A 25,307-nucleotide genomic window follows, 5' to 3' on the forward strand; every position below is an offset into this window, starting at 1 on the left:
AAAAAAGTTTCTTTAATAATATTGTTAATAATTTTATTTAAGTAGTTAGAGAAAATGGTACCAGGTTAAGTAAGTATTAGACCCACATGTAATTAATTGTTCTAAATTTTATAGCAATTTTATGAAATTTAGGTTTGATAATTAAGTAAGGAAATTGTTTATTGCTAATTTTAATTTTCTATCTCTTATATGAGAGATTAAAAATTATGAATTATTATTATATTGAAATGAGTTTTATATAAATTTACTAAATTTTACTAAGTTTATTAACGATATTATTTAAATAACTAAGCTAAAACTCCGTATTTAAAAGTTCAACATAGAATTCTTTACGGAAGATTGCATAAATATTGTTAGCTTTGTCTAAGGGGGTAATTACAAACATTTTTATAGTTGCTTAATTGTTTGAATAATTTTAGAAAAAAATTGCTGAATTGTTACTGTTATTTTAATTTTCCTTATTACTGAAATCAAAGTTTTTAAAGTAATAATAAACATTACATTCTGTTTATATACCTAAAGGTAAAGAGAATCTATTTCATATCTTTAAACCAAAACTATTGGGATTAAGAAAGCATTTTAGAATTTTATTAACTGATGCATGGTAAATGGGTCTAAATTTTGTGCCTTTTATAATTAAATTAAAAAGTTCTAATCACTCTATAATATTTAAATTAAAACTTATAATATGTTTATGATGCTTATCAACAAAATCATCAATATATTTCTCGTCTTCACAGTGACATTCATAATCGGATATATTAATTCCTTCCTAAATATTTGCTTAGATCATTATAATTAAATATATTTCTACTAAGAGTTATTATATTTAAAGGTTTTAATTATCTTAAAAATCTTTTAATGGAAACAAAATTTTTAAATTTAAAAAAAAATATTATGAAACCTGATCTTATCGAAAATAGGGTTTTGAAAGATAATAACGAAATATAAATTATTTAAATTTTTGTTTCGATTTGGAGAAATTTAACTCATTTTAACCTTTACAAGATAGAAACAAAGAATTTTGAATTAATAAAAGATCTTTAAGCTTATATACATCATTATTATTAAGGGAAAAAACAAAATCTTTCATTGGTTTAATATTAAAATGTTTATTGAAATCTTTTTCCAAATGAGAAATAAAATTTACATTTATTTTGCCACTTTTAAGAAAGTTTCTATTACTTCTTGATCCCCGTTTACCTCGATTTGCATGTTTATCTTTAATATGAAAAAGTGAATAAGTGGAAAAGTTATGAAAAGTTAATCTGTGTATGTTGGAAGGTATCGTTTAGCCCATACGGCAAAATTGCTTTGTATAAAAGCATGAAGCAATTTTCTTTTGGTAGTCCTAAAACGAAATCTACTATATTCAAAATATTAATTTTGACACTGTTAAAATTATGTTCTCTAAAATGATAAAATTCCGATAATTTCATTACTGTTTATATCTGAACAGTGTTGATCAATTCGAATATTAAGAGAGTTTCTGGTTTGTCTCGCATATTTCATATTACAAAAACCCCAGGTTAATATATAAATAACATTTTTAATTTTGCAAACAGATTTGGAGGTATCGTTATTATGAATGGAATGTTTGTTAATATTAGGGCAAGTTTTATATCTTTTATCAGCACAACTTTTTTCAAACTATCTTTTTATTCTTTTCGTATTTATTTATTGTGCTATATATATTATACACAGTGCTGACAGAAGATATTTTCACTCCCTGGTTGATACTGAAAACTGAACTCAATTGTGGAAGACTTTTTGAATTCTCTTTCTGGTGTTGTCATAACGCTGTATAAAATTGCTTTTTATATTTTAAATTACAATATTACTACCAGAGAATTAGAAAATCTAAATCTACCCTGAATGGTGATTTAAGAAACGCGTGATGAAAATGAATAACAATCAACGATTTCGAAGTTTAAAAAAAAGCTTTAATGAATGAGAATATCGCCTCAAATACTCTAATATAAATATCCAATAAAAGTAATATTTTTAATGAATGTAATTTTTTATGACATAAATGCATCTAAGTATGAACATTAAAATGTATTTTTTTGTACTTTAGCAGACGTAAATAGTTTTATAGACTCTTCATAATCAATTGGATAGAAATTATTGCTTAAGAACTCACTTGTGTCTTTGTAACATCTTAAATAGATTTTCATAGCTTTTATTTTGCTAAAAGCACGTGCAATTCTTGTAGTGGGATTGTTAACAAAATACTTAAATTATCCTCAAGTTTTAAAAAATATGTTTCAACTTGTTGCAAAAGAGCACATTACGGTAGAACAGTTCAATGAGCACAGATAGGACGAACCCTCGCCCCCCCCCCCTTTTCACTAACCGCTGCCAGAAATGCAAGATTTCGGTAATCTACTGGAAGCAGTGTCTTACAATCATTACCATCATCATCATCGCTAAGACACGGCTCCCAGCAGATCACCGAAGTCAAGCATCACTGGCTGCGGTCAGTGTGCCGGTGGGTGACCACTTGGATCAGTCTGCGTAGGGACCGAGGGTGTGCGGTATTGGTCCTCGTTAAACTGTGCTACTGTGAAGTGCTCGACTTCGCACGCAGGTCGTCGGGTTACCGAAGCGGGGGTGCCATCCCCTCCGCAGAGGATCAAAATTGTGATGGCATGTCTTCGGATCATCCTCCGGGATGTTTCCCAGACCGTCGCCAACAGCCCATTGTGCAGCTCTAGTGCGACGTAAATTAACAACAACAACAAAGCAAAACATTTTGATGTTTAAAAATTTCATTTTTCTAATTTATTATTTATTTATTTTAATAAATTTTTCATTTTAATATATTTTTATTCCTATATACAACACACGGCATCCTCTTGGAGTTGTGTTCACCGACCTCCAGAGGGTATGCCACTTCCTCCTTTGTACCGATAAAAAATAGTGGATTCAAGTAATGATCAAATCATAGTAGAAACCAGTATTAAATCAATGATAGCGAGTTCGAGAACCGAGAGTAAATACTAGTGGATTCTAGTACCGATAGAAAGAATGAGTTCGAGGGATGATTAAATGATAGAGGATAAGTACCGATAGAAAGACTGTGGGTTGGAGAATTGTTCGAAAAGAGAGTGGGTTTGAAAACTCTTCAAATGATAGTGTGTTCGAATAATGTCCAAATAGTCAATTTAAGATTTAAAAATTTTTTTTTTTAAAAACCTAATCTTTGACTCTTTAAAAAAAATTTAAAATTTAAATTTTTCAAAAAAATATTCGAATGATTTTGTTCCAAATTAGGAATTTTGCCATCTAAAATTATTTAGTTTAAAATGATACTATAACTTTTATGCAATACAACTCAATGTTTCTTCTACCCTTATTAAGAAAAATAATAAATAAATTTATTTTTATAATTATTCTCATTTAAACAGCAAATAACAAAAAAGTAAATCCTTTCTTAGACTATACCCACTCTCGTTTAAACAACAAATGACTCAAAAAGAGCATAGTATGTGATGAATCATTTTTGAGACTATTCATTTTACTAAAAAATGAGTGTTTCAATTCATCACTGGATTCAATAATAAGTAATCGACTCTATTTGTTTGTTAAGTATTTTGAGTATTTGACAAATAAAATATCCGTATTTCTCATGACAGAGGTGGCTCATAAGTCAAATTTAAGAACAAATAATACACAATAGGACATCACAGAGACAGTAAGTGGGAACACGCTATCTCAATCTATTTATTTTTATGTATTTAATAATATCGGGTTGTTTATAAATCTTGTTCCAGTGGGTTAAAAAAGCAGTATCTTTTTTAGTTTCCTGACCACTATGAATAAAATTTGTTGCCCGAAAGATATACATCCATATTAAATTTGCAATCTACTTAAATTTTTCGAAACTTTATGCAAGATCATCTGCTATTCTCCTTTACAATTCTCCAATATATTTTTTAATTAATGTATTACTTATATATTTGTAACTAGTTTCTTCAAAAGTAACGTCACTCTTTGTTGCTTCATTCAGGTGCTGATTTCTGGCTGGATTCGTGTAATTACGAATGAAGTTTCTTTTTTCCTGCCTATAAAACTGCCGATGTTTGTGGAATCTCTAAGAAAACAAAAGTGAGCATTTTATTCTCTTGTGTAATGAAGATTTGTGTGTAGATACTTGTTTTGACTCTTTAAATATTACTGAATTCATTCAGACTAAGCATACCTTAAACTTTAAGTAGAATTTCCTTCCTTGCACTATTTGTTTCGGTAGAGAACACAAAAAATAATACATCCGCGTAAAATGTAAAAACTGAACTTTTTCTCTAAATTAAATATTTAAAACATGAAGAAACTTTTTTCACACTAATACCGAATCTAGGGGTTTCAGGAATTTATAAAGTCTAATAATCTAATTGTCTATAAATCTGACATTTTTATAATGTAATGGTATAAGCTGACACCAGTCTTTCGCTTATTCACACCATACATTAAATACTTTCGAAAACACAACGTTAATACACTTTGGATGAAAACTAGCGATTGCTTCAACACTGCTATGAATTTATATAGAAACTAATATTCGCCGCTAAAAAGTATTATTAGTTGTAAAATCAGGATCTTTGTTTTGAAACTTAATCACTTTAGATTTTTGTTTATGGTCTGATTTTTTTATGCATCTGTCGATCCATTCAAAAATCGTGACTCACACGTTTATGAAACCTTATTTAACCAAAAATAATAACAAGCAAATTATTTTATAATCTAAAATTTTGAGTTGTAAGACAAAGTAACAAAAAATTTAAGCAACAGCGATCCAATAGTTATTCAAAAGTCAAAAATTAAATAACTTTAGATTTTTTATTGTTCAAAAACTATTCTACCGATTTTTGTCATTGAAAATAACATAATTGAAAGTGAAAAAATTATTCTGTATATTATGTTCGCCCAACAAAATCCGTATTGGCATACTCTTGGTTCAATAAAATTGTCCACAAATGATTAAATCGGAGGGAACAGAGTGTTCTGGGTCTAAATGAACAGAATTGCCAATGAATTAAAACTGAGATTTAGTGTAATTTGGAATAAGAAAAGACAGTTAAATAGCAATTTATTAAACCGCAGGTTTAAGTAAATCAAAAACAAATTAAAACATCTTCGACAAAAGCTACATTCTTTAAAGTTTTCGATTTTTGCGGATGTCTTAAGTTTCATTCTTTTGTCAGACTCGCTACATTTGAAGTTAATTCCAGATTCTTTAGCTGGTTTGTTTTCTAGTTTGCAGTCATGGATTTTAGGTTAGAGTGCAATATTTTTAATGTCTCCAGTTCTGTTTCATGATAGTATTTTTCTGCAAACTACAGTGAAACCCCGATTTTACGTTTTCGGTCGGACTAGCGATAAAAAACGCTCGAAGCGGAATAACGTAAAATCGGGATTACGAAAAATCTATGTATATTTTTAAAAATTGACACCTACCAGTTAAATTAATGGAAAAAATGAGTAATCTTAACTTGCTTTTCGTTTCTAGCTACAATTTCGTATACAGCTCGTTCAATACTAACAATTTTTTGCAAATTTGCTTCTTGATTTACATTTGCAAGTAAAAATTGTTTTAGAGTTTTTATGCTTTGTAGTTTTTATTGTTGTTACCCACCCCCCTATTGACAAATGGAACAGAAAGAATGCAAGAATTGCTCCTTGCCGCTGAAAAGCAAGTTTTTCTTGTTCAAAGAACTAGAAATAAGTTTGTGTGAGAGTTGTAGAATAAAAAAAAATTAATTTGATCTGTTGGTAGAAAAACGCATCAAGCGGGATTTTCATAAAAGGGGTGACTCAAAAATCCGGGATTTTTTAACATTATCGGTACAGACAATTTTCACGGATCAGCAGAAAATGACACAAGAAGCGGGATAACGTACGAAACGGACAACGTAAAATCGGGGTTCCACTGTATATTATTCTCACCAGTATTTCTCCGAAATTCTCAAATGTAAGGTCTAACGGTTTCTACTATTTGGTAGGTTTTTAACTTTAAATTTCCACCAGATTCTCTTAACCACGCTGAAAACTGGCGTACTAACTGTCCGAACTTGATGTTGAACAACTAAAAATAGCGCGAAGAACACCAAACTGAGCTTTAACCAAATCGAGCTTATTTATACAAAATTTAAACGGTGTTAATCAAAAAAGGCGAAAATTTTAGTTTTCTGTTCTGTTAAACTTATTTTGAAATAATCTTAATATTCTCTTTGTATGGTTTTTCGAACCAATGTTATTTAAAGAATCACTATTCATAAGGAATCTAAATTGAATGTTTTTCACTTTAATCAATTCTCTTAAAGTAATCATGTGTGTTTATTTTACGGTAAATATAAATGTTTGCTCTACCGAGTGGTGGCAGATACTTTACACAAAGTAATTCATAAAACACTTGTTGTTTCACAATGTTCTGGAACTGTTCTTTGTTCTACAAGACTTATTATTAAGCGGTTGCCGCCATTTTTGGGGTTACACGCAAAAAAACACGCAGGAAGTCGATTTGTAGCAATGAATTTTGTAAAATAAGTCCGGGTAAATGGTAAAATTTTTAATAAAGGAAATTAAATTCTATTCCAGCAAAGGTTGTTAGAAACTAGTAAAATTGTCAAATAAAATGCATAAGATACAATACGATAGTAATTAGCACGGGTGGTACTGGCCTTGCTAATTATTTGCGATATTTCTCCGCAAATAAAGTCCTCAAAGTCACGGCTTTCTTATGTAGTTGGTTTCAGGTCGCGACTTTTATTGCGTCCCTCAGTCCTCAATACTTTGCAGTTCTATCTACTAAAGATGAAATTTTTTATAGAAATGCAGAGTTCTGACGGTTTAAAAGTAATTTTTATTTTATAAAATACTACGGTTCGAATGTAAAAACAGAGTGAGTATCTTTTGTAGATTTCGAGAAAATTGGCTTAACAACTATTTTCTAGTGCTAATGCTTTGAACCCTAAAATTGAATTTTAAAAACTCTTAAAAATAAATTTAATTTCGAAGAGAATCTTTTGCAATAAATAGCTTTTCGGAAATGCGAAATATAATCTAAATTTTGACATTTTTTATAGCTTACTTTGATTTTTCTTCTGTACGGCAGAATAACTCATGCGCACTTCAATACTTTGGTCGGACATGCATACACGTCAAAACCCTTCAATTTATAGAAATTGCTTTACAAATGCGGAATCAGATATCGGTCCTAATTGTTTCTCGGCAAGACCTTTGTTTGAAACTTTATATACTGATGCAGTTTAAATACTCATCGTAATCCTTGTTTTGTTGAACTTTGGTTTTTCCTAAACTTGCCGGCTATCCTAAAACTTCTACATTTATTGTAGGCGTTATAGTGTATTAAGAAAATCGTTATTTTCTGTATTATCAACTTTTAAAGCTTTTTTTAAAAAAGAAACGTGAAGACTATTTGAGAAAATTTTAGAACTGTATACGGATTTTTCTGACACTTTTAACAAAACTTCCATTCGCAGGCTTCGCCTCCCAAACACCCGTTATTAACAGGAGAACTTCCAATTTATTAAAATTAAAAGATCAAAGGTTTTTAATGTATCCACTACTTTAGTTCCTGATTCTGCTTGGGATAGAACTTAAATCAGTCTTTTAGCTCTGTTACTCTTGCAACATGCAAGACTTTTTAAATTCCTATTAAATTTTCGGGTAGATTATTTGGTACTAAGTAGTGCTGCTAGTCAAGAATGTCTTACTTTTGTCATTATTTTAACAGCATGTTTTAAATAACTTACCAAAAATGTAAACATCGTAATCTACTGTTTAAAAATCGTAAGATTGATTTTATAAATATTTTTATGAAATGTTTAGTATGTTAATATAAAATTACTTCATAAAGGATCATAACTTTAACGAAGTGTTGAAGCGCAAAGCATTTCAAAACACTATTAAGAAAGGATTATACATAGTTTGAAGCAGAATAAACAAGTAATTTACAGATATTTTTTATTTAATTATACTCTTGATAACTAAATAAATCTGAATCTTGAGAAACAATACAGTGATTTTTCTGGCTGATAAGAATAAGCAGACAATGCGAAGTTTTTAGAACATTGTGTAATAAAGAGCAACTTATGGGATCAAAAAATGAGTTGGGTTTCGTGAATTTTATGATCTGATTATTTCTTCGCTTAAAATTTATATTATTAGAAAAGCTTCTGTGAATTAAGATTTTCTGCAGTGTTGAAGGAAAGCTTTATTAACTTGTTAAATGGTAAAATTTGTAAAATTCCTCTCCAATGATAAGTAATGGACGAGTTTGATCACCCTCCTGGTTGCTAAACTGAATCGTCAAACAAAAATTCCCTTTAACTTTGTCGTTTTTTTTTTCGTGTAATATTAAATGAATCTGAAGTTTAAAAACAATTTGATTAAAAAATATTTTTAAACAGCTTCATTTTTTCTTCCCATCAAAATGGTTTAATTTAGTGCTTTGGCTGTAAGAAATCTGTACAATTTTTACCGTAACATTTTGAACTGAAATTTTTTTTTAATATCACTTTGAAAGTATTCATTTACTAATGTAAGTGGTTTACGGTCCAGTAATTAGTTAATATTTAATTGCAGCCTGGCTATTGTTCCCCGAATGCCTGAATTTCACAGTATGAGATGAATATGCAGCCTGACTATTGTTCCCCGAATGCCTGAATTTCACAGTATGAGATGAATATGCAGCCTGACTATTGCTTCCCGGATGCCTGAATTTCACAGTATGAGATGAATATGCAGCCTGACTATTGCTCCCCGGATGCCTGAATTTCACAGAATGAGATGAATATGCAGCCTGACTATTGCTCCCCGGATGCCTGAATTTCACAGTATGAGATGAATATGCAGCCTGACTATTGCTCCCCAGATGCCTGAATTTCACAGTATGAGATGAATATGCAGCCTGACTATTGCTCCCCGGATGCCTGAATTTCACAGTATGAGATGAATATGCAGCCTGACTATTGCTCACCGGATGCCTGAATGTCACAGTATGAGATGAATTTGCAGCCTGACTATTACTCCCCGAATGCCTGAATTTCAAAGTATGAGATGAATATGCAGCCTGACTATTGCTCCCCGGATGCCTGAATTTCACAGTATGAGATGAATATGCAGCCTTACTGGTGTGTATGTTAGCTGTATTTTCTGTAAAATATTTGATTAGTTAAGTTCTTTAGGCGCAAACTCTTACTTTTGGCTGTCAATTTTTAAGCTCTATAAATTACTCTGCGAATAGCACATTTTCAGTGTTTATTTTTCATTTAAATAAACCAGTTAACGGATTTTCAAAATTGCTTGTATGAGTCTTAAATTTTATGTCAAGCTTTATTTAAATTTTTATCTTAAAAAAAACTTTTGCTAGAAATTTTTGAACTCCATACAGGTCAAGAACTCTTTTTATATTATGTGGAATGTTCCTAATTTGTACACTTTACGCATTAATTGCCTACACATGTTAATCTTGACTTGTGCAGATATTTTAGATCGTTGATATTAGTTTCAATCTTACTTTTCTAATAAATAGCCTTAAGAATTCTTTTTAAGCAAGATATAATTAAAAACATTTCAATTAAATTGTGACTACAATATTCCTAAACTCTATAGAAAGTCAAGGAGCAAACAGATGTTCATAAATTTTAACTTTTTATTTTTAAACATTTTCTGTAATGTGTCAAATTACAAGATTCCAATAAATATTGGTAAAAGCAAATACTGTTAGATGCAAAAATATCATTTTATAATAAAAATATAGGGCATATAGAGAACATCTCTAAGTACGCTAATTCCCTCACCGAATTTTAAAATTCATGAAAAACTTCTTTCCTTACCCGAAATTTGAGATTCTGATTTAAGATAATATGGGACGTTTTATGAAGTCATCGAGAAGAATGTAAGATTTTAACTCTGCTCAGGTATTTTGTCTTTCAAGTTATCCTTTGCGCTAGTAAACTGCTGTTTGTAGAAAATGCAACACCATGAAGGAATCATCAGAATCAAATGAAATTCGCAGCAAATGTCAATTATAGGATATTATGCAAATTAATAAAGTTTCAGAGCCATCGCGCGTGCGTGGCGCGCGCAGCGCCCTCTGAATTGATGCTGAAAGCGTATAAATAAAGTGCTGTAGCGGGACGTTGAAAATAGTCTATGATTATTTGTTAGTGGCAAACGTTTAGTGAGACCTGAGTATGCCTCCACGACGGAAGAATAAGAAATTCAAGCAACTTACGGAGTTTGAACGAGGGAGGATAATCGGCCTTCGAGAAGGAGGATTTTCCTATCGCGCAATAGCAGCTCGTATGCAGCGGAACAGTTCCACAGTGATGCGAGTTTGGAAGCAGTGGACCGACGAGCACCGAACAACTCGAAAAACAGGCACTGGACGACAGAAGGTGACGTCAGAGCGCGATGATCGACACCTGCTCCGCATGGCGGTGAATGATCGCACAGCTTCCTCCAGGCAGCTGGCAGCACATTGGTCTACTGCTACAGGTGTACAATTGTCGGCTTCGTCAATTCGTCGTCGTCTGCTGCGCCGTGGATTGCGTGCAAGGGTGCCATTATACAGGATTCCCCTCACGGCGGATCATCGACGGCTGCGTCGGCAGTGGGCTCTTGAGCACAGAGACTGGCGAGCTGATTGGCACCAAGTTGTCTTTTCAGATGAATCACGCTTCAATTTGTGGACCCATGATGGCCGTGTTCGTGTTAGACGTTATGCCGGTCAACGCTGCCTTCCTGAGTGTATTATTGAACGACATAGTGGTCGAACACCCGGAGTTATGGTCTGGGGTGCGATTTCGTAACATGGACGATCCAATTTGATACGAATTGAGGGTAATCTCAATAGCAACAGATACGTCCGTGAAGTGCTACAGCCCGAAGTCGTTCCTTTCCTTCAAGGCATCCCTGGAGCTATCTTTCAGCAGGATAATGCACGCCCACATGTTGCGCGGACTGTTAGAGACTTCTGTTCAGCACAACGCATGCAACTTCTTCCTTGGCCTGCTTATTCGCCGGATATGTCGCCTATTGAGCACGTGTGGGATATGGTTGGTCGGCGTCTCACTCGTGATACGCGTCCTGCAGTTTCCAAAGACGAACTTTGGTTGCGCATACAAGCGATATGGAATTCTCTTCCTCAAGCAGATATTCAACATCTGTTTGACTCAAAAACGTCGTATAGCAGCACTTATTGCAGCGCGTGGTGGCTGCACCAAATACTGATTTCGGACGCTTAATTTGTTTCTTTTGTTTTGAAAATTTCATCATTTATTTGTATCAGTACAAGTCGTTTCTGCATTAAATTTCATTTGATTCTGATGATTCTTTCATGGTGTTGCATTTTCTACAAACAGCAGTTTATAATTGAAAACATTGGGCGATCACTCAGTCTTCGGAATTGCTTAATTAATTGTAATTTCGCCAAACTTATCCAAATTTAGATTGTTGTCACAAAAATTAGAAGCAACTAGCATTCTTATTGTGAAAGTAATAAAATTCAGTGCTTTCAAATAAAAACATTCATTTTAATTCTTTATTAGCGTTTTTTTCTTCATGAGATTCAACTTTAAGTTAAAAAGGGTGTGATTCTGAAAACAATTAATTCAATTAATAATTAAATTTAAAATGTCAAGCAATTATCAAAGTTTTTGCTGGAAATTTTGGTATTTTTATAGATGCACAAAACAGACTAAAAATGCTTTTAAAGTTATATTTAATAATTCAGAAGTATCTGATTTTGAATATCGGAAACTGGCCTTATATTTACGTCGTTCGGTACCAAGTTTATAGAACGAATTTTTAATTGAACAGTTTTAGGGCATTTATAAAGCATACAATTTGTCTGCTTTCACAGTAAACCTTCTTTTCAGTTAGGAAAAAATGGACTTGACTTATGACTATTTTACTAAATTCTAAAAACCCTAAGGCGGAAGTGAGGGGGGGGACTATATGAATGTAAAAACCTAAATAGGATTTTCACTTTTAAACTTAATTATATAATTAAGTTTTTAATAGTCTACGTGCTCAAATTAAAATGAGTTGAGAAAACAAATTCAAAAATAAGTACTTCTGAAGAATTGTTCTTGCGTGATTTTGCTTAAATCTAAAGATTTTATAATATTGGTGTAATTACAGTTGGAAAATTTAATAATTTTTCCATAAAAATGCTTACTTGTCTCAAGAATTTTCAACGTAGTTCAAAACTAATATCAATATTATTCTAGCAAGTGGCTAATATTGTAAAAGTAATAAGCTATTTAGTCCAGTCAAATTACTAATAGTAAATAGAAGATAAATTACATTTAAAGTCTATCATAAACTTGATAGTTTTAATGATTCTTATTTGCTGCTGGAGTAGCCAGATAATGACTAACTGTTCAATAATCACGTAACATACCTTAACATTAACCATAACACTAATTCGCTGCTTCAGTAGTAGAATAAGAATAGAGTACAAGACTAAACATCTTTTTGAATAAAAGTAAAATTATAATTAGGATTGGACTGAATAGAAACTGAATTGAAAAATTCATAACTTAACCGGAAATTTTATTTTTTAATAAAAATCAAAATTTTGAATTACTAAATTTTTAAAGAATTTTTGTTTCAAAGGTCGCAGCAAGTTCTTCAAAGTAAAAACTAACTTTCAAACTTTGTAAAAAGGTCATTTTAATGGCAATTATTATAAATTTACAGCTTACGAATTGCGCTTATTACATTTGAGAGAACTTTATAACTATAGCTTCATTCAAACTTTAAAGTCCATTTTACCTAGAAAACCAGGTTTCCATTTAGTTCTAGCCAGACTTAATTTTCTACTACTTTTGTTTTTGACATGAATATTTTATAGAATCTGAATGTAAAAGAAACTCTTTCGAAAAAATTACTTTAAATAGAAAGTAAATATGAAGAGATTTGTTTTCAATGACAGCCCCAGATTTGTCTAAAATTACATAAACTTTAAGACAAAAGTCATGTAAAAAGTTGCTCAATTAACATATAGTTTTGCGTCTGCAGCCCCTCAAATCTCATAATACGAGCTTTCGTGCCAATACAAAACTATTTGTAACAAAATCAAAGCTCCAGTCAATATGCACAATACTTTTAAACCAAAAGTTTAAATAGAATTCGATTATTAACTAAACCCTTTTTAATTTTTCCAGTTTAAGAAATTTTAACTTGAGTAGACGGAGCTTTTTATAAAACCGAAGTGTTTAAACTAAAAAAATTTCAAATATAAAAATTTTCAGAAATTATTTGTTCGTAAACATATTAAAATAACTCTAGAGGGGAAATCTGGATGCCTGAAGTGTTTTATAGTTATAAGAGGGCAAATGTGTGTTGCGATTTTTAATAAAGGTAAGACTCCCAAGTTTATAATAAAACTACTGATAATTTGATTTAGAGTTGAAGTAACATTGAAGGAAAAATAAGGATTTAATCTTTTACTTTAATATTACTATTAAACGTGAACTTTGACAGAGACTCCTAGGAACTCTAGCACTTACAGCCGAACAACATAGAAACTTTTAAACTAGGTCATGAATAAAATTTTAAAGGGTTTGGTGGAGTACAGTAAGGTCCTGGACTGCAATTTTAGTTTCGCAGGTTCGTGCCCTGAAAAATCCCCCAGCGCTTTAAAAGTGTTTATTAGAATTAGACCACTCATTGAACTCATTAAGATTAAGACAGTGATAGAATCTCTTAAAAGTCTTTTAAAAAAAAAGTGATCTAAGCGTTATGTGGATGAGGGCTGCCTTTGATGGAAGATCTTAAAATAAGCGTTAAACTTTGTATCGTTCTGAATTTAAAACTTCGAATTGTTAGATCTTAGATTTGTGATCGATGTAGAGATGAAAATTTCTATACCAAAATTTAAAATGCAGCTCTAACTTTCCAAGTCTTAAAATATATAAACTAATGAAGCGAACATTTATTATAGTTGCCATTTTCAACATTTATTTCGATGCAGATAAGTTTAGACTTTGACTTTTATGAATCTTTAAGTGCTAATAATCAATAAACAAATTTCTGGAGTGTCTTAGGGCAAAAATTTTCTAAATTTGGAGTAATTTAACAGTATTTGCATTTAATATTCTAAATTTTCAATTCTACGTAAGAAAGTCTTCCAAATAAATAAAGTTTAAATGTAATAAGGAAATCTTATCAGAATTTTTATAAGCCTAAATTTAATTGAAATGTTTTAATATATGGAAAAAGGTAAATTTAGTGTTATAAAGTACAACTTACCAATAATTTTATAATTTCCTATTCGCTTTATACTGTTTTGAGTTAAAAGTAACGAAATTTGAATTGCAATTTTGTTTTGAAATTTTAATTATTGTTACCCTAAAGCTAAATGTTATTCTTAAATATCTTGTATCAGTTAGATTAACATGACTCAAACTGCATTTTTAAATCAGTTTTATTTTAAAACAATATGTATTTAATACCATATGTATTGTATTACAATAGAGTATGAAATTCAATTTATATTCAATGTTGATGTCAACGATATTGTGTATATATAAGTATTTGGATAGTAATGTGTCTTGAATATTAGTTTTAAAGCACTCTTTTTGTACACATTTCGCCACTAAAAATGCTCTTAGTATAAATCATCATTTTTAAAAAATGAATACTAGCTTATCCTGTAGTTAGTTTCGTATTAAACCAAAGGTCGCTGAACAAGTTTAGTATCTTTGAAAATTTTAAAAATATTATAAATTTTGAACCAGTTGTCAAAATATGATTAATTTAAATTTTCTAAATTAATGATTTTGTTTTCTGGATTACTAAATTTTCCGAAATATTTTAATTAAAAATTTAAAATTGTGTATGACAATGCAGTTTTATTTGTTCTGTAACTTTCTATATTTAAAAACTAGACCTTTTTTAATAGTAATAGTAAAACACTCTTAAAAATTATACTCCGTTAATTTATATTCTTAAATTTATTTCAGTTTAAAATTCTAAATTTTATAGTAGCTTAAGCTTAAGGTTGAATCTGTCATTTTGTAAAAGGGTCTTCTTCAATTTGGATCCATTGAAGAAACCCCTTTTTCAAAATGATTGCTTCAATTTTGGCTTCCATTAAATAAGATTAGATAAAAATTCAAAACTGCGAAATAAAATTTAAACTTTTAGCTAAGCTTAACTGAACAAAATTTTAAATTTTATTGTAGCTTAAGCCTAAGGTTGAATCTGTCATTTTGTAAAAGGGTCTTCTTCAATTTGGATCCATTGAAGAAACCCCTTTTTCAAAATGATTGCTTCAATTTTGGCTTCCATTAAATAAGATTAGATAAAAATTCAAAACTGCGAAATAAAATTTAAACTTTTAGCTAAGCTTAACTGAACAAAATTTTAAATTTTATTGTAGCTTAAGCCTAAGGTTGAATCTGTCATTTTGTAAAAGGGTCTTCTTCAATTTGGATCCATTGAAGAAACCCCTTTTTCAAAATGATTCCTTCAATTTTGGCTTTCATTAGATAAGATTAGATAAAAATTCAAAACTGCGAAATAAAATTTAAACTTTTAGCTAAACTTAACTGAACAAAATTTTAAAAGTGAACTTTCATAAATTTTTTAAGTTTTGATAATTTAAAATGTTGCAATCACATGCTCAAAAATTTTATTACAATAGTTTCAGAGAAAATAGTTAAATAAACAATAACGTTAACTTATATAATTAGCCATTTATAAATCTCCAGCTGTGTAGAAACAAAATAGTAAATGTAATTTTGGTTTAATTTTTTTTATTAAATAGATTTAGTGGCGAATGTTTTCAGTATTTTGTATTGAATTATTGTTTTGATTTCTTTAAAATGCTAAATTTTGTAAAAGTTTGTAATTTGTCTTGGACAGAAATAAAACTTACGTTTAGTTTATTTTTGGTCTTTTATTAAATAAGAACAAATTTTTGCTGCGTTACGTTATGGGATCGCGATAACCGATCTTTTATAGATACTTAAGCACGAACTCTTATTTCGGTAAGAAACCTAAATAAAATATTTAGAAGAAAAATTACAAAGATTTACTTAAAATCCACTTAAAACCAGTTTACTCGGCACGGTAGAGAACAAGTTTTATGGTGCTTAAAATGATCTGGTTTACTAATGCTAAATGTTCTTTATATTAAAAAGCAAAGTATATCAGCATATGTTAATTCCATTATATTGTAAAAACACTATTCACTTTTTAAATGTACTAAGTGTCTTTTAGATTGCATTTATAACGTTTAATATTTTCATCAATCAATTAGGTTTTGCTGCCAAAGTAAATAAATTTTTAAATCTTTACATTTGAATTAATAATGCAAACAGAGGTTAGAAATTTTCCTTTCGTGAAAAATGCTATTACACTTTGTATTTAGGAATTTGAAACTTTTATCTGGTTTTTGAAAATTCGATGCTTTAAGACTAAAATTCATTTTTTTAATTTTACGAATCTGAATTTAGATTTCTGGGTAATAGTTCCAAAGGTCATTTTTAAAAATACCACATGCTTTTTGGAGTAAATTTAACTATTCCTTAGTGCTAGAAATTATGCTAAATTAAATCAAGCAGTATTAACGGTAATTTCGTAGATTTGAATAAAACAAAGCTTTTAATGATTTATACTCTTTTTAGTGTTCTAAACGTTAAATCTTTAACTTCATAGAGAATATTTAGTTTTTAAAGAATGTGAAAGTATTGTATAAAAAAACATTAAATGGAAATGATTTCTTGCTATTTCACTTTATAGTATCTAATTTCTTTTAACTTATGAAAATATTGGATTTTTAAATTTTTTTTCCGGTAGATTTTACTATTTTAGTTTGAATATTATATGTAAAATCCTTAATTTTTCCAAATAACTTTTTGCAAATAAGTTTTATATGCAAATAACTTTTTGATGTCTTTTGTCGAATACATAATATTTTATTTTACTTTACTTTAATATTACTTTAATCAGGGGTCTGTTTAGAAGAAATTTGGGTCCGTTAACGGACCCTTCACAAAATATCTTTTCATAAAAACGGACCCTTCACAAAATATTTTAACTTAAAAACGGACCCTTCACAAAATATTTTAACTTAAAAACGGACCCTTCACAAAATATTTTTACTTAAAAACGGACCCTTCACAAATTTGTTTATCTTCATTATTATTTTGTTGATCGAATAAACCCTTTCCAGGGCAGAAAACAAGAAAGATGGATGTAAACGACTTAAGTTTTGTCTTCTGCAGACAATTCTTCCATTATTCGTCCGAAAATAATATTCTGCGTTCAGCAGTATAGACTAAATACCAAATATTTGTATGCTGCATCTCTAATTTAGAAGCAGCAATTGTTTATTTTTTAAAATTTAATATTTTTAATTATAATTTTACAGTGTTGAGCATAATCTTGTATGTCTTTACAATTTAAAAACTCCTTGAAAAAGTTTTTTTTCGCAATAACGGACCCTATTTGCACAAATTCATAAAAACGGACCCTGGTTGAAAGAATGTGAGTAATTTTTTCACAATTTCACGAAAAACGGACCTTTCACAAAATGTCTGGACAGACCCCTGCTTTAATAATTTCTTTTACATTAATATTACTATTAAACATGAACTTTGACAGAGACAGTTTAAAATTTCTTAATTTTTAAAATTTTATTCAAGCTATTAAGTCTTTTTATAGACCAGCTTTTAAAAGGAAAGTCAGGAGAACGATCAGTCGATTGATGTATATGATAATGAAGTCCGATTGGCCTAGTTCAGTAATTACTCCTTGTTTTTTCTTTTTTTTTCCCCCGAGAAATTAAGCTCATTTAGAATAATTCAAGTGTTTACGCCCCATAAATCAGATCTATCGGAAACTCTCTAGGGACATAGCTTTACAACACAGACAAACATTTGTGAAACTAAAAATTCCAAAACCACTCTACAAGTGTGGAAGTCGAATTGGTAGCGGTAGACGGCCGTTCTGCTCCCTCTTCGAGCTCTACACTCGTTCAGCAGTTTCGAAACTTTTCGATTCCCTAGTTTATGCTGCTGTAGCAAAACAGTGTCCCTGCAGTAAGGACCAGGGTTTCTTTCGGAGTTCTAGTGGTCCTGGACTGCGACGCTGGATCGCATGTTCGTGACCTGAAGTTTCCGAGGAACTCTAGCTCTAGGACAGCCGAACAGCATCGAAACTTTTAAACTAGTTCATGAATAAAATTTTAAAGGTTTGGGTGGAGTATAGTAAGATACTGAACTGCAATTTTATTTTTGCAGGTTCTTGCATTGAAAAATCCCCCAGCGCTTTAAAATTGTTTATTAGAATTAGAGCACTCATTGAACTCATTAAGATCAAGACAGTGATAGAATCTCTTAAAAATCTTTTTAAAAAAAAGTGATCTAAGCGTTATGTGGATGAGGGCTGCCTTTGATGGAAGATCTTAAAATAAACGTTAAACTTTGTATCGTTCTGAATTTAGAACTTAGAATTGTTAGATCTTAGATTTGCGATCGATGTAAAGATGAAAATTTTTATACCAAAATTTATAATGCAGCACTAACTTTTCAAGTCTTAAAATATATAAACTACTGAAGCGAACATTTATAGTTGCCATTTTAAACATTTATGTCGATGCAGAAAAGTTTTGACTCCGACTTTATGTGCTAAAAAGTCCATAAAAAGAAATTTCTGGAATGCCTTAGGACAAAGCTTGTCTAAAGATGGAATAATTTAACAGTTTGCATTTAATAGTTTCCTACATTTTCAATTCTGCGTGAGAAAGTCTTTCAAATAAACAAAAGGAAATTTTTTAATTTAGTAAGCAAATCTTATACGAGTCCTTATAAGCCTAAATTTAATTGAAATGTTTTTAATGCATGGAAATTTCACCTTCAAACAAAAAAGGCAAATGTAGTCTTATAAAGTACAAATTAGTTTAAAAATATCAATCGGGAATCATTTAAATCTCAACGCAACAAGAAGAAAAAAAAAGAAGAAACCATCATCAATTATATGTCAAAAAAAAGTAATCGAATAATAATCCGAGATGAACGTTAATACTTTTCTTAAAGCAAAAATAATTATTTCGAAAAAAAGAAAAATTATTATTTCGAAACTTGTGCACAGGCAGTTATTTTTTGTTAAAAAAAATAATTTTTAATTTAATAAGAAGGCAGTTAACCACAATATTCTTTGAAAACGGCAACTTAAACCACAAAAATTCCTAAGAAAAAAAAGAGAGAATTCAGAAGAATGTTTACTCATCGCAATACCACAAAAATTAAATCCCCTCTTACTTGGGCAGTTAATTACATAGTGTCTTGATTTCCTATTGCAAGATTTTAAATCTTGACTTACGATTTTAAATTTACACTGGTTATCATAAATTAAGGAAAAATCACAAAAATAGCGATAACTCTTTCAAAAGTAAGCCAAACCGTGCAAAATTTGCATATGTTGTCCACTAAGAGTAGCTGAGTAAAATTGCAATATGCAAATTAGTGGCGCTGCACTCGGCTTACGTCATCTGCCTGGAGCATAAAAGTCCAAGTTTGAGAGAAAGCACACAAATTTTACTGTGATTGCGACATTGAAAATCTGAGATAGCCAATTCGTAATAATGACCTCTAGGCATCATTTGCCTGAAGAACTACGATGGAGAGCCATCGGGAGACTAGAGGCAGGGCAGAGTCAATCAGAAGTGGCCAGATGGCTAAATGTGAGTCCATCTGTGGTTCATAGACTTTGGAGGCAATTTCAAACCACAGATTCGGCATCTAGGAGGTTCAGTCAAGGACGGCCAACTGTTACGACCAGTGCCGATGACCGATATTTGACATTAAGTGCACGCAGGAATAGAACCGCTACTCCGACACATCTTAGATCCTCTCTTGCTGCAGCCACCGGAAGGTTGGTGTCAACGTCAACTGTGCGCAGAAGGCTCCACGAAGGTGGTCTGTATGCGAGACGACCAGCCATTTGCGTGCCGCTCACATCACGCCATAGGAGAGACCGTTTGCAGTGGGCCCGACAACATGTCCACTGGACGTCAGATCAATGGAGGCCTGTTCTCTTTACGGATGAGTCCAGGTTTAGTCTAGAAAGTGACAGTAGACGTTATTTGATATGGAGAGAACCTGGGACCCGTTATCATCCATCAAACATCCGTGAAAGAGATGCATACGGAAGAGGCAGTGTCTGTGTTTGGGGAGGCATATCCTTAGGAGGGCGCACATACCTCCATGTCTTTCCAAGGGGAACCGTGAATGCTCAGGTTTATCGAGACAACATCCTTGATGCTTATGTGCGCCCATATGCCGGGGCAATTGGTGATTGCTTCCTGTTACAGGACGATAATGCAAGACCACACAGAGCTCGCATTGTTGATGATTATCTTCAACAGGAAACAATTACTCGCATGGAGTGGCCAGCTCGATCCCCGGACTTGAATCCTATCGAGCACGTTTGGGATGCTCTAGGGAGGCGTGTATCTGCCATCAATCCGCCCCCTCAGACCCTTGCCACGCTTGCAACTGCTTTACAAGAGCAATGGCTCTCACTTCCTATTGAACTGATAGACCGCATAATTGAAAGCATCACACATCGCTGTTTGTGCTGTATTGCTTCTAGAGGCAATCATATTCCATATTAAAGGTACTTTTTCTATTGCAAACCGATACTTCCAATTTGTTTATTTTATACATGTGCTAATTTCTATACTACTATTAATGTCTGATAATTTCTTTTTATGTTGTTTAATACCTTACTATGTGTTGTATATTGTGGGTAAGTTTCATAAAATTCCATGTGTAATTTCTTGAGTTATCGCGATTTTTGTGAATTTTCCTTAATTTATGATAACCAGTGTATTTAAAACGACGGGAACTTTAATAATCATAAATCACCAATCGAATTCTCGCTACTGGGCAGATTAATTAAAGTAATCCATTAAAAAAATTGTTTCACAAATTTGCTTATCACATCAGAAAATCCTTGACAAAACAAGTCAATTAACAAAATGTTATTCATATAATTTTGGCGATCTAAAAAAAGAAAAATATAACACTACAGTTGATAGAAAGAGTGAAATGGTTTAAAATACAGTCAAACCCCGCTATAGTGAACATGATTTATATATAACTCCCGGATAGATTGAACGAAATGTTCGCTCCCGTGCCTAGCTATACACGAATGTTATTTGATATAGTGAACATAAAATACATATACCGATTTTCAAAACTATCTATTGAGTGGAATATAGAGCCATAAGCATTTTTTTTTTCTTGTTTGCATCTTCTATCTCAGTTTCCCATCCCTCAATAAAGGACATCTCTAAATTTTCTGCAAGCAAGATGAACAGTCATAAAAACTAAAAGTGAACACATTCTTTGTGACTACCTCTTGTTTTTTTAATCATTTTTGTATTTCCTTTTATTGTTCATTTATTTAAATAATGTGTCATCAGGGGTCTGTTTAGAAGGAATTTGGGTCCGTTAACGGACCCTTCACAAAATATCTTTTCATAAAAACGGACCCTTCACAAAATATTTTTAACTTAAAAACGGACCCTTCACAAAATGATTTTTCGGACCCTTCACAAATTTATTTATCTTCATTATTATTTTGTTAATCGAATAAACTCTCTTCAGGGCAGAAAACAAGAAAGATGGATGTAGACGAATTAAGTTTTGTCTTCGGCAGACGATTCTTCCATTATTCGTCCGAAATGAATATTCTGTGTTCAGCAGTATAGGCTAAATACCACATATTTGTATGTTGCATCTCTAATTTAGAAGCAGCAATTGTTGCTTATTTTTTTAAAATTTAATTTTTTTTAAATTATATATTTACAGTGTTGAGCATAATCTTGTATGTCTTTACAATTTAAAAACTCCTTGAAAAAGTTTTTTTTTTTTTTGCAATAACGGACCCCATTTGCACACATTCATAAAAGCGGACCCTGGTTGAAAGAATGTGAGTAATTTTTTCACAATTTCACGAAAAACGGACCTTTCACAAAATGTCTGGACAGACCCCTGGTCATAAAAGGGAGCAGTTTGGAAAAAATGAGTTACAATTGTTTGCAGTACGGATATATTGAATTGAAATTTCGGTCCCTTCAAAGGTTCGCTATTGCGGGGTTTGACTGTATCATGACATTTATTTATTTCTCAATGTCTAAAGAATGAAGTAAATAAATGCTATCAACAGATAAGTTGATAGATTAAGAGATAAGAAGGTCAATGAGTACATTATCTTTGAAAATATTAGATTCCCCACTTTAAAGGCAGAGTTAATGCGTCGATTAGATAGATAATGTGACTTAAGACATTCTGAATAGCGCTGTTTTTTAAAAAACTTCTTTTAATTTGAAAGATAACTTTTTTTTAAAGTATTTTTTCACTATTTCAAATACAGTCAATTCGCTATAACTCGAAGTACGATAACTCGAATATTACTATAACTCGATTTTTTTATGAGGTCCCGACCCTTTTATCTTCAATTTCATGTTAATTATTCTCGATTACTCGAATTTTACTCCCTGTAACTCGACTTTTTTTGGATCTTTTGAAGCAAGAAAAAAAAAAACCTATATCTTGTCCCTTCCTTTGCAACACACACACAATGTCTTTCGCACTCTTCATGGAGAAGCTAAAGCTGTCCCTCTTGAAGTATGTGAACAGTGGTTGAATGAAACGTTACGAAAATTACTTCAAGGATACAGTTAAAATGATGTTTTCAATAGTGATGATATGGGTTTATTTTTTAAATGTCTTCCAAATAAGACTATGATGTTTAAGGATGAAAACTGCTCAGGGGGTAAAATGAGCAAGGAACGTTTGACTGTCCTAGTTGGAGGAAATGCGTCTGGGACAGAGAAATTGCCCTTACTTGCTATCGGAAAATACCGAAATCCCCGATGTTTCAAGAATGTAATAACATATCCTTTGGATTACAAGTCTAACAAAGAGTTTTGGATGACATCAGTATTATTTGTAAACTATGTAAGAAAATTGGATCGGAAATTCTTCGCTAAGAAAAGAAAACTGATACTCTTTATGGATAAATGCACAGCGCATAGTGATCTAGGTACCTAATTTGAAAGCAGTAAACTTGCAGTTTCTCTCGCCAAATACAACAGCAAAGTTGCAGCCGATGGACCAGGGTACCATAAAGTGCTTCAAACAGTCTTATCGTAAATGGCTTGTCAGAAAAATGATCTTAAATATTGTAAGCATTTAGAAGATTTGTAATTAATAAGCATTAATTAAATTATCCGACAATAATTTGAAAGTCCAAATCTGAAACTAACGGTAAGTCGAACTTCCGATATGTCGAAGTTTTTCGTCAATCCTGTCAGATTCGAGTTATCGCGATTTCACTGTATAATTAAAAATAGCGGCCATATCCTAATGGATAGCAGAGCTAGTCGGAACCGTAACTGCAGACAAGATGTACCTTAAATGTTAAGTAAGTACCTAAAGGGATTTGCTTAAAGGTGCTTATTTTTGCTGAAGGAGGAGAAGCAATGCTTACGTAAGGACCTAAAAACTCCTTTCTTATCTTGATTTAAAAAATAAAAAAAATAAAAAACACGTAGCAAAGAATGACGTAAGGAAACAATACATTTCTGCAATAATAGTTAAATTTGTTAAAAGGAAATTTCATGAAGTAGTTTCAAAGTTTTATAAAATGAATTAAAACGTATATTATGCAAAGTTAAATTTTCATTTAAATTTAATCCTAGAATTCTTAAAATTAGGTGACTACACTAAAAGTTAAAGCTAAAATCGGGGAATGGTTTAAGCGTATGAGGAAATAAGCGAGAGAAATTCTGTGGGTCAGAGTCTGATAATTTAAAATTTCATAATTGTCAAACTAATTATATTGTTTTCGTGCTGAAGTTAATTAACCCTTCAATAGACAGACAAATGCGTAGGTTAGAAAACAGGGTGCCTAGCCAAATCTTTCAATAAAAAATAAGCACCTTCTAAGTACTTTTTAAGCACTCTATATATTAACAAAATGCAAAATAATTTTCAAAGACTTTACGCAATCATGATATAAGAACTAGTTTTTGACAAAGAACTCTTTTCTTGATTTTAGTAGCCATTATAAAATTATCAAGAGGTTTTTCGGTTTGATTTCAGAGGTTGAAAAATGAGGCCTGAAATTGAGAATATCTTGCAAAATGCAGGTTACACATGGGAAGTGCAATAATCTCACGGAATTCAGCTCAGTAGACTCATCAAACATGTAAAATGATGGGAGCTATGGACCGACGAAATGGATTGTGGTTGAATGATTTGTAAAATACAATGTGAAAAGGACGCTTTTGCATAAATACGACGCGAAAATCAACAGGGTAAAGAAAAAAAATCTCATTTTTAAAAACGGAAAATGAAGCACGCTTTTAAAACACCCAATGAAAAAAGCACCTTAAGGGCTTTTAAAGAACGTTAATCAAAATAAGCATGTTTAAGCACTTTTTAAAAAAGCAAAAAAAAAAAAAAAAAAAAAAAAAAAAATTACGAGGTACTTCTTTTTAAAATGAATGCGTTTTCAGTCACTTTCAGCTTAAAACGATTTAATACAGTTATGTACTTACCTACTGTTGCCATCGATTTCTTAAAAAAATACGTTTCTATACAACCTGATTTCAGCACGCATCTTTAATAATCAAGAATAATAGTAAAATTCTCTCAGATGTTTATCGATTGCATGCATGTCTATTATAAATTTGTTTTCCTCCAGAAAAGACTTGAATAAGAATATTTTAACATTCTAGCCTAACAAGGCATTCCATTCCGAAGAAACCTTTTGAACTTTTCATTCTTAAAAATGTGTCACACATTCGTTGAAAAAGGAAGAACTTTTCTTTAGAAAACAAACACATTCATTGAAAACCTTTTAACACAGAAATGATTTCCCACCTTTTTTTTTTTTTCTTCTTTCAAAAAAATTTCCTTAGTAAATATTTATTATAAATATCCTTCATTTCCCACGCTTATCATCAGAGTTCGTTTAAAGCAAAATTATTCTGGGCACTAACCGTTATTGGAAAATTAAATAATTTATTTAATTGTCATTTCACCCTATTCAAACAAAACAGAATGGGAGCGTGAGAAAACCGGAATTATCTAATACGGTTAAGCAACCAGAATAGTATCGTACCTAATGAAGCCGTTCCTTGCTCACATATTATAGCCGAAATGGGATAGTATAACACGTATAGATAGCACCACCATAGATAGCTGCTAAACTAACTCCAATGTTTAGCGATCTTTTAACCATACTAG

General features: G+C 31.3%; 1 protein-coding gene across 3 annotated transcripts in view; it reads right to left on the reverse strand.

The window, feature by feature from the left end:
- LOC107444770 (puratrophin-1) overlaps positions 1–25,307 on the reverse strand; it is a 286,553-nt gene that overhangs the window by 225,575 nt on the left and 35,671 nt on the right. Inside the window, exon 1 of one of the 3 annotated variants that reach the window (XM_087167220.1) lies at positions 2,144–2,271. The exons of the other annotated variants lie outside the window; for them this stretch is intronic. The gene's annotated coding sequence lies outside the window, so the exon portion shown is untranslated. Of the gene's footprint in view, positions 1–2,143; positions 2,272–25,307 lie in introns of those variants that run through there. 3 annotated transcript variants of the gene reach the window in all.

Source organism: Parasteatoda tepidariorum, chromosome 7, assembly GCF_982258835.1.
Source record: "Parasteatoda tepidariorum strain Cologne lab strain chromosome 7, Ptep-v5.0, whole genome shotgun sequence".
NCBI lineage: Eukaryota > Metazoa > Arthropoda > Arachnida > Araneae > Theridiidae > Parasteatoda > Parasteatoda tepidariorum.